The sequence below is a fragment of the Dioscorea cayenensis genome, chromosome 11, assembly GCF_009730915.1.
Source record: "Dioscorea cayenensis subsp. rotundata cultivar TDr96_F1 chromosome 11, TDr96_F1_v2_PseudoChromosome.rev07_lg8_w22 25.fasta, whole genome shotgun sequence".
Lineage (NCBI taxonomy): Eukaryota > Viridiplantae > Streptophyta > Magnoliopsida > Dioscoreales > Dioscoreaceae > Dioscorea > Dioscorea cayenensis.
The window spans coordinates 8,367,682-8,379,869 of NC_052481.1; the positions used below are offsets into that span (position 1 = coordinate 8,367,682).

Below are 12,188 nucleotides of genomic sequence, written 5' to 3' on the forward strand. Positions count from 1 at the left end.
GTGAACAATTTTGTGTTGAAACCCAACTATATACAGATGGTACAGTAGATGTGCCATTTTGATGGGTTTCAGGATGAAGACCTATACAAACACTTGAAGAATTTCTTGGAAAACTGTGATACTTTCAAGGTGATCAACTTGTTTGAGGATGCTGCTCGTCTTAGACTCTTTCTATTCTCAGTGTAGGGAAGGGCCAAGCAATGGCTAAATTCCCTATCGCAAGGGTTTACCATGACATGGAAACAGATGGCCGAGACATTCCTTACAAGATACTTCCCTCTGGCAAAAAATTACCAGGTTGAGAAGTGATATTTCCTTCTTCCTACAGTTGGAGTTTGAATCCTTATATGAGATGTAGGAGAGATACAAGGAGATGTTCAGGAAATGCCCACGCATGGGATAGTGGAAAAGATGCAAATCTAAATATTTTATAATCGGCTAAGTTGTGCCATCAAACAGATGCTCGATGTAGCTTCAGGGGTCCTTATACAGTAAACAACCAAGTGTAGCTTATAGTTTCATTGAGGAAATGGCAAGCAATGGCTATCAATGGAGTTCTAAAATGAACAAGCTAATGAGGACAAGTGATATCTATCAAGTGGATGCCATTACTACACTAGTAGCACAGGTTAAGAGGATTACAAAGAGATTAGATACTATACCGTTGATCTCTCAAGGCTCTGGACCTTCTTGGGACAATTAGGGGTCCCAAAGTGATCCAAGTTGTTCTTGTTCTTCTGATATGTGTACAGGACAAATTGAACAAGTAGATTTTGTTGGGCAAAGTAAAGGATATCAGAATAACCCATATAGTAACACCTGTAAAGCAGGTCGGAGGAGTCACCAGAATTTTTCTTGGAGCCAACCAGGACAAGGACAAGTGGCACCACAATACCCTAGGCCCCCACAATAAAATGTGCAACCATCTTCTCCACTGGGACCTTCTAATTAACTTTTAGTTTTATTGACCAGGTACATCAAGGGCAATGAGGTTCATCTTCAAGAGCATGAGGAAATGATCACGAACACAAATGCCACCGTGAGAAAACTAGAGCATCGCATAGCACAAATGCCAAAATTGATTGAGGAAAAACTCCTGGGTACTCTCCCTAGAAACAAGGAAGTCAATCCTAAAGAATCTCTCAAGGCCATGACTTTGAGAAGTGGCAAGCAAATTCAAGGCCCTACTGAGAAAGAACTAAAGTTTGATATTGTTGAGCCTCAACTAAGAGTAAGTCAGACAGTTGATTGTGATCTTAAAACTCTAGTTGACTTTGAGGAGAAAGAGAAGAAACATTGTGAAGGGAAAACTGACCTACCAGAGTATCAACCCAAGCTTCCCTATCCTGTGAAATTGAAGAAGGATCAACAAGAAGAGCAGTACAAAAAGTTTTTGGATGTGTTCATGACTATACACATAAATGTTCCATTTATTGAAGCTCCTGCGTAGATGCCAAAATATGCAAAATTCCTCAAAGTACTGCTCACAAACAGCTGGAAGCTTATGGAAGTATCTTCACTAACACACTGCAAAGAATGCTTAGCCTTGATTACCAATAAACTTCCTAAGAAAGAGGAAGATCCTGGGTTTTTATTATTCCTTGCATGATTGGGACGATTATGGATGAAAAGGCCCTAGTTGATCTCAGGGCAAGCATCAACCTTATTCCGTATTGAATCTTTTAGAAACTGGGGTTGGGCCACTACAATAACATTACAATTGGCAGACCTATCCACTCATCAACCAAGAGGAATTGTTGAAGATGTTTTGATGAAGCTGGACAGGTTTATATTCCTAGTGGACTTTGTGATTCTAGATGTTGATGAGAAATTAGATGTGCCCCTCATTTTGGGAAAGCAATTTTTGGCAACTTCAAAGGCCTTTATTGATGTGATAGATGATTGAATGGCTTTCCAAGTGGGAGAAGAAGAAATCATTTTTAAACTCCGAGATTCGATGAGACACACTATGGATTTTGATGACACTTGTTATTATGTTGACGTGGTTGATGAATTTATGTCTGAATAAATGCAGGACACATTAATGAAAGATGAATTATTAAAATTATTCCAAGATGAACCTCTTAAAGAGGATGAACCAGATGACTTGGTGGAGGAAGAATACTACCATGAACTTGTTGCAGCGCGGGAACCTTTCATCCCAACAAAATCAAAAAAAAAATCTCCCGTGCCAAGAAATTGTGGATAAGATTGACCACCAAGAAGTAGTAGGGGCGGTAATGGGACGGGGAATCCCCGATCCCCGTGGGGACCCAACCCGACAGGGATGGGGATTCCCCGAATCCCTCCCCTATGGGGGCGGGGAACGGGGCCAATCCATCCCCGTTTCCTAAATGGGGATGGCGACGGGGAATGCCCTCCCCGCCCCGTGGGGATCCCCGACCCGATTAAAATACATATACATATATATATATATATATATATATATATATATATATTGTGTATATGTATGTATAATTTTTCCAACATTAAAAAATTCAATGGCCTAGGTAATATTATAAAAAACTTTAATTTTAATTTAATTGCGCTAATCACATAAACTATTTATTTTAAATTAATAACAATTAAAATTAGATATAAGAGCCCTATGTAAAGTAGTTTTGATCTTATGATAATTTTATGTATATATTTATGTTGAGTTGTTTATATGTTCCAATATGTAATAATATTTTTACTACTAGAGAATCCCCGTGGGGATCCCCGCGGGGATTCCCTCCCCGCGGAGATGGGGATGGGGAAGAGAATTCCCCCCGTTGGGAAATCAGGGATGGGGAATCCCCGTCCCCATCATTGACGGGGACGGGGACGGGGAGGGGCATCACCGCCCCCACCCCCGCCCCGCCCCGTTACCACACCTAAGAAGGAGAAGCCACCTATCTCTCAGACTTTTTCTTTAGGGGGGGGTAGGATGTGGTAATTTGACTTTTTTTTCATATATATATATGTATATTTTTCTTTTTTCCTCATGATTTAATGTGTTTTCTTGAGTAATTTTCATGTGGGAGTGTTCTTAAGAGTGTCCCAAGTCATTAGAAACAAAAATGAGGTAAATCGGACACCAATTGAGTCATTTAGAGCCATTTTAGTATAGGCTGAATGGGCATACAAGGGCCCAAACGGGCTGGATAGACCATGTATGAAAATTCCAGAAACTTTAAACTAGTTCATACGGGCCGTATGGGGGACGTATGGAGTCGGTATGGGGCGTAAATTTAGGGTTTTAAAGCCCTTTTTCTCATCTTTTTCTCATTCTTTTTACACCTTTCCTTGACACTTTTTCTCTTCCACTTTCCTCCTCCTATGGAACCTTCATCCCCACTTCTCAAACTCATCATCCCTTGCCTTGAATCAAAAAGAAACTCGAAGATATCTTCTTCCTCTCTTGAGAACTGCTTTTCCTTAGGGTTTTGAGAAGCTTTGAGGTAAAGATGTGTTTTATTTGATCTTCTTCTTCTCCCTTTCTCTTATTTGGATTTTCTTTGAAGTTATTGATGGATAATCATGGGTTTTGTTTGGATTTAAAGAATAGAAGAAGATTGAAGTTGTATAACCATGAATCCATTGAGATTTGAGAAAGACCTTTCATGTTCTAAATTACGGTTACTGTAGCTCCGAACCCAGTTTGGTTTCTTTTGCTTTTCTTGTTAATTTTGAGGGTTGTGAGTGTTTTATTCTGGCTAGATCTTCTTGCTAGAATGTTTAGTAAACCCTAGAAGCACTCATTTTCCCATTTTGAGCATTGTATTCATTTCAATTGAACAAGTCATTGATGAGGTTTCATTGCTTGTTTGGTTGTTCAAATGCTTCTAGGTGGTCAGACTTCAATCAAGGGGAAAGAACCAGTGGAGAAGAAACACCGGGATGTTTTAGCTCGCCAAGTTTGTGAATGGGATTTACTAAATCATGGGCTATAAATCATGCATGTTTCTAATAGTTAAATTGTTTGCCTTTTAATGATAAACATATTGTTGTTAAAACTCTTCAAATGTTTTCCATGGGAACTAAAAATCTTGATGATTTATGACTTGGCTTATTTCATGATTGTTGGTAAAGATTATATATATTATTTGTGGTTTGAAAACCCTATGTTTTGAAATATATGTTTTCAAGTTTTGTATTTCGAAAGACTTGATATTCTTCTTATAATGATTAAAAAGGCATGTATGAACCAAAATGAATTTCCTTGTGATGATGCTATATTTGAAGTATATTTTCAAAGATTACACTTGTATGATGTTCATGATGAAAATAGTTTCAAATAAGATGTTATAATCAAGTCATTCACTCTTGGGGTGAAAGTTGCTTACATGAAAACTTGTGATCTCTTGATGAGAATTATGCTATCATATTGATGTATATATATTGAGCCTACGGGCTGGATTGTGATTTAAATGTTTGGATGGTGACATGGGGAGATCCCCAATATCTACTGCAGTAAGGGTTAAAGTTTCCACGGGGCGACCTTGTTGGGGTGGTTTGGAGTTTTCAAATGAGGTTTCACATTTTCAGGGGGAGCTTAGAGAGCCTGAAAGGTGTGCAGGGTTGGGTGCTCGGAGTCACCACACTGGTTCCCCAACGGCCAACACCAAGATATGCGCATCTTGGTTGCTCCTGACCGAACCGAGGACATGGTTAGCGAATGGAGGATTTTTTAGGCTAGCTGTGATACTATTGAATATTCTAAGTTGTTGATTTATTTATTTATGAACATTTTGAGCTATGAGTTATTAAAGAAATGTTTGAATTTTGATTTCTTACTTGTATGGATTCCGTGATGACGTAAAAGGTGTTTATTGTGCATTGCTTATGTTATCCTTGCTATCTAAAGTATTTTAAATACCTTGAGAATCGAAGCATATTTTGGCATTTTATTTATTTTTTATTCAATCATGTATCATATGTAGTTCCATGTTTATCCCCTTACGCACTAACTTAGTTACTCATCCCCTCTTCTTTTCCCTCCCAGGTGATAGCACAGCAGGGGAGTAAAAGCGTGAAGTGCTTGGCAGAGTTTATTTCGTGATTTTCTTAAGCTGTGTATGATACTTAAAACATTTTGGCATGTATTAGAAGGATCCACTATGATGTTATATCTTCATATTCAGTTTTACTTCTTTTGGATAATCCAAATTATGTCAGTCATTACTATATGATGTATGAGAGTTATACCTAGTGTTTTGGGGGGTGTTATCATTATTGTTATGGTTTTCTGTGTGGTGATTATCCATGTCTTGATCTGGTGTTTCAATATTGTTCTTGTGTAGTAATGTTGTTGTGTGTCCTCATTGCTAAATTATTTCCTGTTGTTATAGAATATTGTACAGGGAATAGGATAGCCTTACGTTGATCTAGGTTTGATGCAGGTGTATGACCTCTCCTTGGTTATTGTGGTGGTATGTCATGTGTGGTACCCGTGGGACGGGGTGTGACATACTTTAGTGGTATTAGAGCTACTGGTTTAGGGTTAGGTTTAGGTTCAGGATTAGAGAGTATAACCTGGATCTAAATTTTTTTCCTTGATTGGGTCACAAAGTTGATCTCTTTGTTCTTGCAACTAGTGGATCCAAGTAGAGTCTGGCATGTTGTATTTGTTGCATGTAGAAAGTGTTTCTAAAGGCTGTCTTGTGTTTTTTCTTCTAGTAAAATGCCAACACAACGTTCATGCGCTCCCCGTGGGAGAGTTACTTCCCTTGCTGTTGCTACACCAAGAGTTCAGAGAGGTGGGAGGTGAGGAGAAGCATCGCCGCCCTCATCCCCATCACCACCTAGGCAGGAAGCCAGTTCAGGGCATGATCCTGCCGTAGTTGCTTTAGTGCATGCGCCTGAGGTTTAGGGTGCTGCTTTAGTGCCTACTTCTGCTCCAACTTCTGAAGCACTGGAAGCCTTCAGGGCTCATTGGGCTACCAAGGGAAGGCAGCCCACCTATCAGGAGTATCCAGACTTCTTAGAGTACTGGAGAATTTTTGGGAGACAGGCTCAGACTACCCCATCACCTATCCCAGGACCTGCACTAGCACCGCCACAGGCCCTAGTAGATCAACTTGCCCCAAGAAAGCTTAGTGGACCCTGTCAAACCTTAGTTTAGTCCAAGCTCCTAAAGGATGCCTGACAGCTTCGATGTGGTTCATTTGATGGCACTAGTGATGCCATGATTGCTAAAGAGTGGATTAAGAGGGTGATTGCTACCTTTGTTGACATGAGTCTAGGTGGTGAGATGAGACTCAGTGTTGCTACTAGGGTGTTGGATGGTAGAGCTCCAATTTGTTGGGAAAGTTTGAAGAGCAGATCATTTGGGCAGTTACTTGGTCAAACTTCTTATAAGAATTTGATGAAGAATATTACACCCGGTTTAATAATAAACAAAAGAGGCATCAATTTATGAGACTAGTTCAAGGGAATAAGACAGTTATAGAATATGAGACAGAGTTAAAGGTTTTGTTCCAGAGTTAGCACCTACTGAGGAGGTTCTTTGCTCTAAATTTGAAGTTGGTTTGAACTTGGGCATCAGAGAAAAAATGACAGTCACAAGCAAGCAAAACTTCAAGGAGGTGGTACAGTAAGCTTTGAGGGCTAAATATTTGGTTATAGAAGGCAAGAGAGTTTGAGAGAACATTACTAAGAGAAGAAGCATGGAGATTGGCCAACCTTCCAAGAAGAGCAGGAGTGAGGGTTCCTCTAGGGGCACTTCTGGTTCAGGTCTAGCTAGACCCCACCATCTTAGAGCGGTGACCAGCAAAGATTCTCACATTCTGACACTGCTCCTAGTGTAAGAGATCTAAAAACCAGTTTCAAGTGTTGGAATTGTGGGAAGTCTCACAAAGGGCAGTGTCAGGCACCTCGCAAATGCTTCCAATGTGGTCAGACTGGACACTTGAGATCAGCATGTCCAGAATTAGGATGTGGTGGATCTATGCCATCATCTCAGGGCCGTCCTAATTAGTGTCAGGATCCACAGCCAGTAACATCTACTCCAACTACTACCAAGTCGGGAGCTGACAGCAACATTCATAGCCAGGTCCCCAGTGACCATAGACCAAAGCCTAGATATGAGTTTTTATAATGATAAAAGAAGAGGCTGAGTGTAGGCCTAATGTGATCACAGGTGCATTATCCATTTTTCAGCATGACGCTTATGCATTGATTGATTCTGGGTCCAAAAGTTCTTTTGTTAGCACTACATTTGCATGTCATGCTGATAGTACCCGTTCTTCCTTAGGGTATGAGTTGTTGATACAAACCCCTCTTGGTGAGGAGGTAGTCAAGAGTTTGGTGTTTAGGGAATGCCCTGTGATAGTTAGTGGAGTGGTGTTGAAGGCAGACTTGATTCCTTTGGAGATTAAGGATTTTGATGCCATCCTTCGTATCGATTAGTTGGATAGTCATCTTGCTTCCATTGATTGTTTCAAGAAGGAAGTGACTTTTCCTGGGTTCTCAGGACCTATAGTGGTGTTAAAGGGTGAGAGAAGAACTTTATCTTCATGTTTGATTTCATTCTTGGAAGCTAGAAGACTAGTGAGCAAGGGTTACCCTATGTTTTTGGTTCATGTGGTGGATAGAAGAGTTAAGGAGCCAGCTTTAGAAGAGATGCTAGTGGTGAGGGAGTTTCTAGATGTTTTCCCTGAAGAACTACCAGGTTTACCACCAGACAGAGAGATGGAGTTTGCTATAGATGTACTACCTAGTACGGCTCGTATTTCTATAGCACCCTACATGATGGCGCTAGCATAGCTACGAGAGTTGAAGACTCAGTTGCAAGATCTCTGGTAGATAAAGGTTTTATACAACCAAATGTATCACCTTGGGGTGCACCAGATCTCTTTGTAAAGAAGAAGAATGGAACATTGAGGTTATGCATTGACTACCAGGAATTAAATCGAGTGACAATGAAGAATAAGTACCCATTGCCGAGAATCGATGATCTGTTTGATCAGTTGAAGGGAGCAAAGGTATTCTCTAAGATTGACTTGCGATCTGGGTATCATCAATTGAAGATTAAGTCAGAGGATGTTCCAAAGACAGTGTTTCAGACCTGTTATGGCCATCATGAGTTTTTAGTGATGCCATTTGGTATGACTAATGCTCCTGCAGCTTTTATGGATTTGATGAATAGGGTGTTTAGGCCTTATTTGGAAAAGTTTGTAATTGTGTTCATCGATGACATTTTGATCTACTCACCTTCAAAAGAGGAGCATGCTCAACATTTAAGAGTTGTTTTGCAAACTCTCCAGGAGAAGCAGTTGTATGCTAAATTTTCCAAGTGTGAGTTTTGGCTCTATGAAATTGGATTTCTTGGGCATGAGGTGTCAGGAGAAGGGATCTTTGAGGATCCAAAAAAGGTGGACGCCATTGTTAATTGGGAAAGACCGAAGAACATCACAGAAGTTGTAAGTTTTCTTGGACTTGCTGGTTATTATAGGAGATTTGTGGAAGGGTTTTCTTCAATAGACTTGCCATTGTCAAAGTTAACTGGCAAAGAAGTGAAGTTCTCTTGAAATGATGAGTGTGAAAAGATCTTTCAGACATTGAAGGATCGTTTGACTTCAGCCCCAGTACTTAATTTGCCAGAAAATGGGAAAGAGTTTGTAGTCTTCAGTGATGCTTCTCGGCAAGGTGTAGGTTGTGTGTTGATGCAAGAAGGGAAAGTAGTGACCTATGCTTCTAGGCAGTTAAAACAGCAAGAGTTGAATACCCTACCTATGATTTGGAGTTAGCAGCGGTGGTTTTTGCTTTGAAGATTTGGAGGCATTATCTTTTTGGAGAAAGATGTCGGATTTACACAGAGCACAAAAGCTTGAAGTATCTCTTCACTCAGAAAGAATTGAATTTGAGGCAACAACGATGGTTGGAATTAATGAAGGATTATAATTTGATCATAGACTATCATCCAGGAAAAGCCAATGTGGTGGCTGATGCTTTGAGTAGGAAGTCTACTTCAGTATCTTCTTTGAGGGTTTCCTATGTGCAACTACTTTCAACAATGAATAGTTTGAGATCAAAATTTGATATTGAAAATAATGGAGCATTAGTTTCCAGTTTTATAGTGAGACCTTCACTATTGGAGAGTATTAAGGAACTTCAGGGTAATGATGAACAATTAGTGCAAGAAATGCAAAAGTTGCAAGCAGGAGAGACTAATGAGTTCAGGTTGAGAGAAGATGGACACCTAGAGTTTCGAGGTCGTGTTTGTGTTTCGATAAATCCAGAGCTCAGGAAAGCTATTTTGGCAGAAGCTCATTCTTCAGCTTATGCAGTTCATCCAGGAAGTACCAAGATGTACAGAACAATTAAGGGGAATTATTGGTGGTCAGGAATGAAGAGAGAGATAGCAGAGTTTGTGGCTATGTGCCTAGTGTGTCAACAGATCAAGGCGGAGCACCAGAGACCTTCAGGACTGTTGCAACCTCTTCCAATCCCTGAATTTAAGTGGAAGCATATAATAATGGATTTTGTGGTTGGTTTACCATGAACACGTCAAGGTTTTGATACAGTGTGGTTGATAATGGATCGATTGACAAAGTCAGCACATTTCTTAGCAGTGCATACTAAGTACTCTTTAGAGAAATTGGCAAAGTTGTACATTGATGAAATAGTGAAGTTGCATGGGGTGCCAGTCTCTATAGTTTCAGATTGAGACCCCAGATTCACTTCTTGTTTTTGGCCAAGGTTTTAGGAGGTTCTAGGTACAAGATTGAAGTTTAGCACTGCTTATTATCCTCAGACGGATGGTCAATCTAAAAGGACCATTCAGATCCTTGAGGACATGTTGAGAGCTTGTGTTATAGATTTTCAAGGGAGTTGGGATCAACACCTAGCATCGGTGGAGTTCACCTACAACAATAGCTTTCAAGCAAGCATTGGTCTGGCTCCATATGAAGCTTTATATGGAAGGAAATGTAGGACTCCTCACTGTTGGGATGAAATGGGAGAAAGGAAGCTTAAAAGTGTGGAATTGATTGATCAAACTATTGAGAAAGTGAAAGTGATTAAATATAGATTGAAAGTAGCTCAAGATAGGCAAAAGAGTTATCATGATAACCATAGGAGTTCTTTGAGTTTAAGGTTAGGGATAGAGTATTCTTGAAAAATCTCTCCATGGAAAAGGGTAATTCGATTTTGAGGTAGGGGAAAGTTGAATCCCCGGTACATAGGTCGATTTTTTATCATAGAAAGGATTGGACCGGTAGCATATCGATTAGAGTTACCGCCTGAGTTGGAGAAGACTCATAATGTGTTCCATGTCTCCATGTTGAAGAAGTATATCTCTGACCCTTCTCATTGTCTTGAAGCACCACCAGTGGAGTTAAGAGAAGATTTGAAGTTTGAAGTGCAACCGGTGAAGATTTTGGATCACCAAGTGAAAACTCTTCGGTGAAAGAACATACCTATGGTAAAAGTGCTTTGTAGGAATGATGTTATAGAAAAGGTAACTTGGGAACCATAAGAAGTAATGAAGAGTAAATATCCCCTTTTGTTTGAAACTAGAGGTATGTAAAATTTCGGGGTCGAAGGTAGGGTAGGATGTGGTAATTTGACTTTTTTTTTCATATAAATATATATGTATATTTTTATTTTTTCCTCATGATTAAATGTGTTTTATTGAGTAATTTTCATGTGGGAGTGTTCTTAAGAGTGTTCCAAGTCATTAGAAACAAAAATGAGGTCAATCGGACACCAATTGAGTCGTTTAGAGCCATTTTAGTATAGGTTGAATGGGCATACAGGGGCCCAAACGGGCTGGATAGACCATGTATGAAAATTCCAGAAACATTAAACTAGTTCATACGGGCCATATGGGGGCCGTATGGGGTCGGTATGGGGCATAAATTTATGGTTTTAAAGCCCTTTTTCTCATCTTTTTCTCATTCTTTTTACACCTTTCCTTCAGAACTTTTCTCTTCCACTTTCCTCCTCCTATGGAACCTTCATCCCCACTTCTCAAACTCGTCATCCCTTGCCTTGAATCAAGAAGAAACTCGAAGATATCTTCTTCCTCTCTTGAGAAGTGCTTTTCCTTAGGGTTTTGACAAGCTTTGAGGTATAGATGTGTTTTATTTGATCTTCTTCTTCTCCCTTTCTCTTATTTGGATTTTCTTTGAAGTTATTGATGGATAATCATGGGTTTTGTTTGGATTTAAAGAATAGAAGAAGATTGAAGTTGTATAACCATGAATCCATTGAGATTTGAGAAGGACCTTTCATGTTCTAAATTAGGGTTACTGTAGCTCCGAACCAAGTTTGGTTTCTTTTGCTTTTCTTGTTAATTTTGAGGATTGTGAGTGTTTTATTCTTGCTAGATCTTCTTGCTAGAGTGTTTAGTAAATCCTAGAAGCACTCATTTTCCCATTTTGATCATTGTTATTCATTTCAATTGACCAAGTCATTGATGAGGTTTCATTGCTTGTTTGGTTGTTCAAATGCTTCTAGGTGGTGAGACTTCAATCAAGGGGAAAGAACCGGTGGAGAACTAAAACCGGGATGTTTTAGCTTGCCAAGTTTGTGAGTGGGATTTACTAAATCATCGGCTATAAATCATGCATGCTTTCTAATACTTAAATTGTTTGCCTTTTAATGATAAACATATTGTTGTTAAAACTCTTCAAATGTTTTCCATGGGAACTAAAAATCTTGATGATTTATGACTTGGCTTATTTCATGATTGTTGGTAAAGATTATATATATTATTTGTGGTTTGAAAACCCTATGTTTTGAAATATATGGTTTCAAGTTTTGTATTTCGAAAGACTTGATATTCTTCTTATAATGATTAAAAAGGCATGTATGAACCAAAATGAATTTCCTTGTGATGATGCTATATTTGAAGTATATTTTCAAAGATTACACTTGTATGATGTTCATGATGAAAATGGTTTCAAAGAGATGTTATAATCAAGTCATTCACTCTTGCGGTGAAAGTTGCTTACATGAAAACTTGTGATCTCTTGATGAGAATTATGCTATCATATTGATGTATATATATTGAGCCTATGGGATGGATTGTGATTTAGATGTTTTGATGGTGACATGGGGAGATCCCCAATATCTACTGCAGTAAGGGTTAGAGTTTCCACAGGTCGACCTTGTCTGGGTGTTATGGAGTACTCAAATGAGGTTTCACACTTTTAGGGGGCGCTTAGAGAGCCTGAAAGGTGTGCAGGGTTGGATGCTCA

At 39.3% G+C, this 12,188-nt stretch overlaps 1 non-coding gene across 1 annotated transcript; it reads right to left on the reverse strand.

Moving 5' to 3' along the window:
- Positions 1-295: 295 nt before the first annotated feature.
- LOC120272904 lies at positions 296-401 on the reverse strand. Its single transcript, XR_005540437.1, has one exon. It is a non-coding gene; the product is annotated as a small nucleolar RNA R71 (small nucleolar RNA).
- Positions 402-12,188: the final 11,787 nt, after the last annotated feature.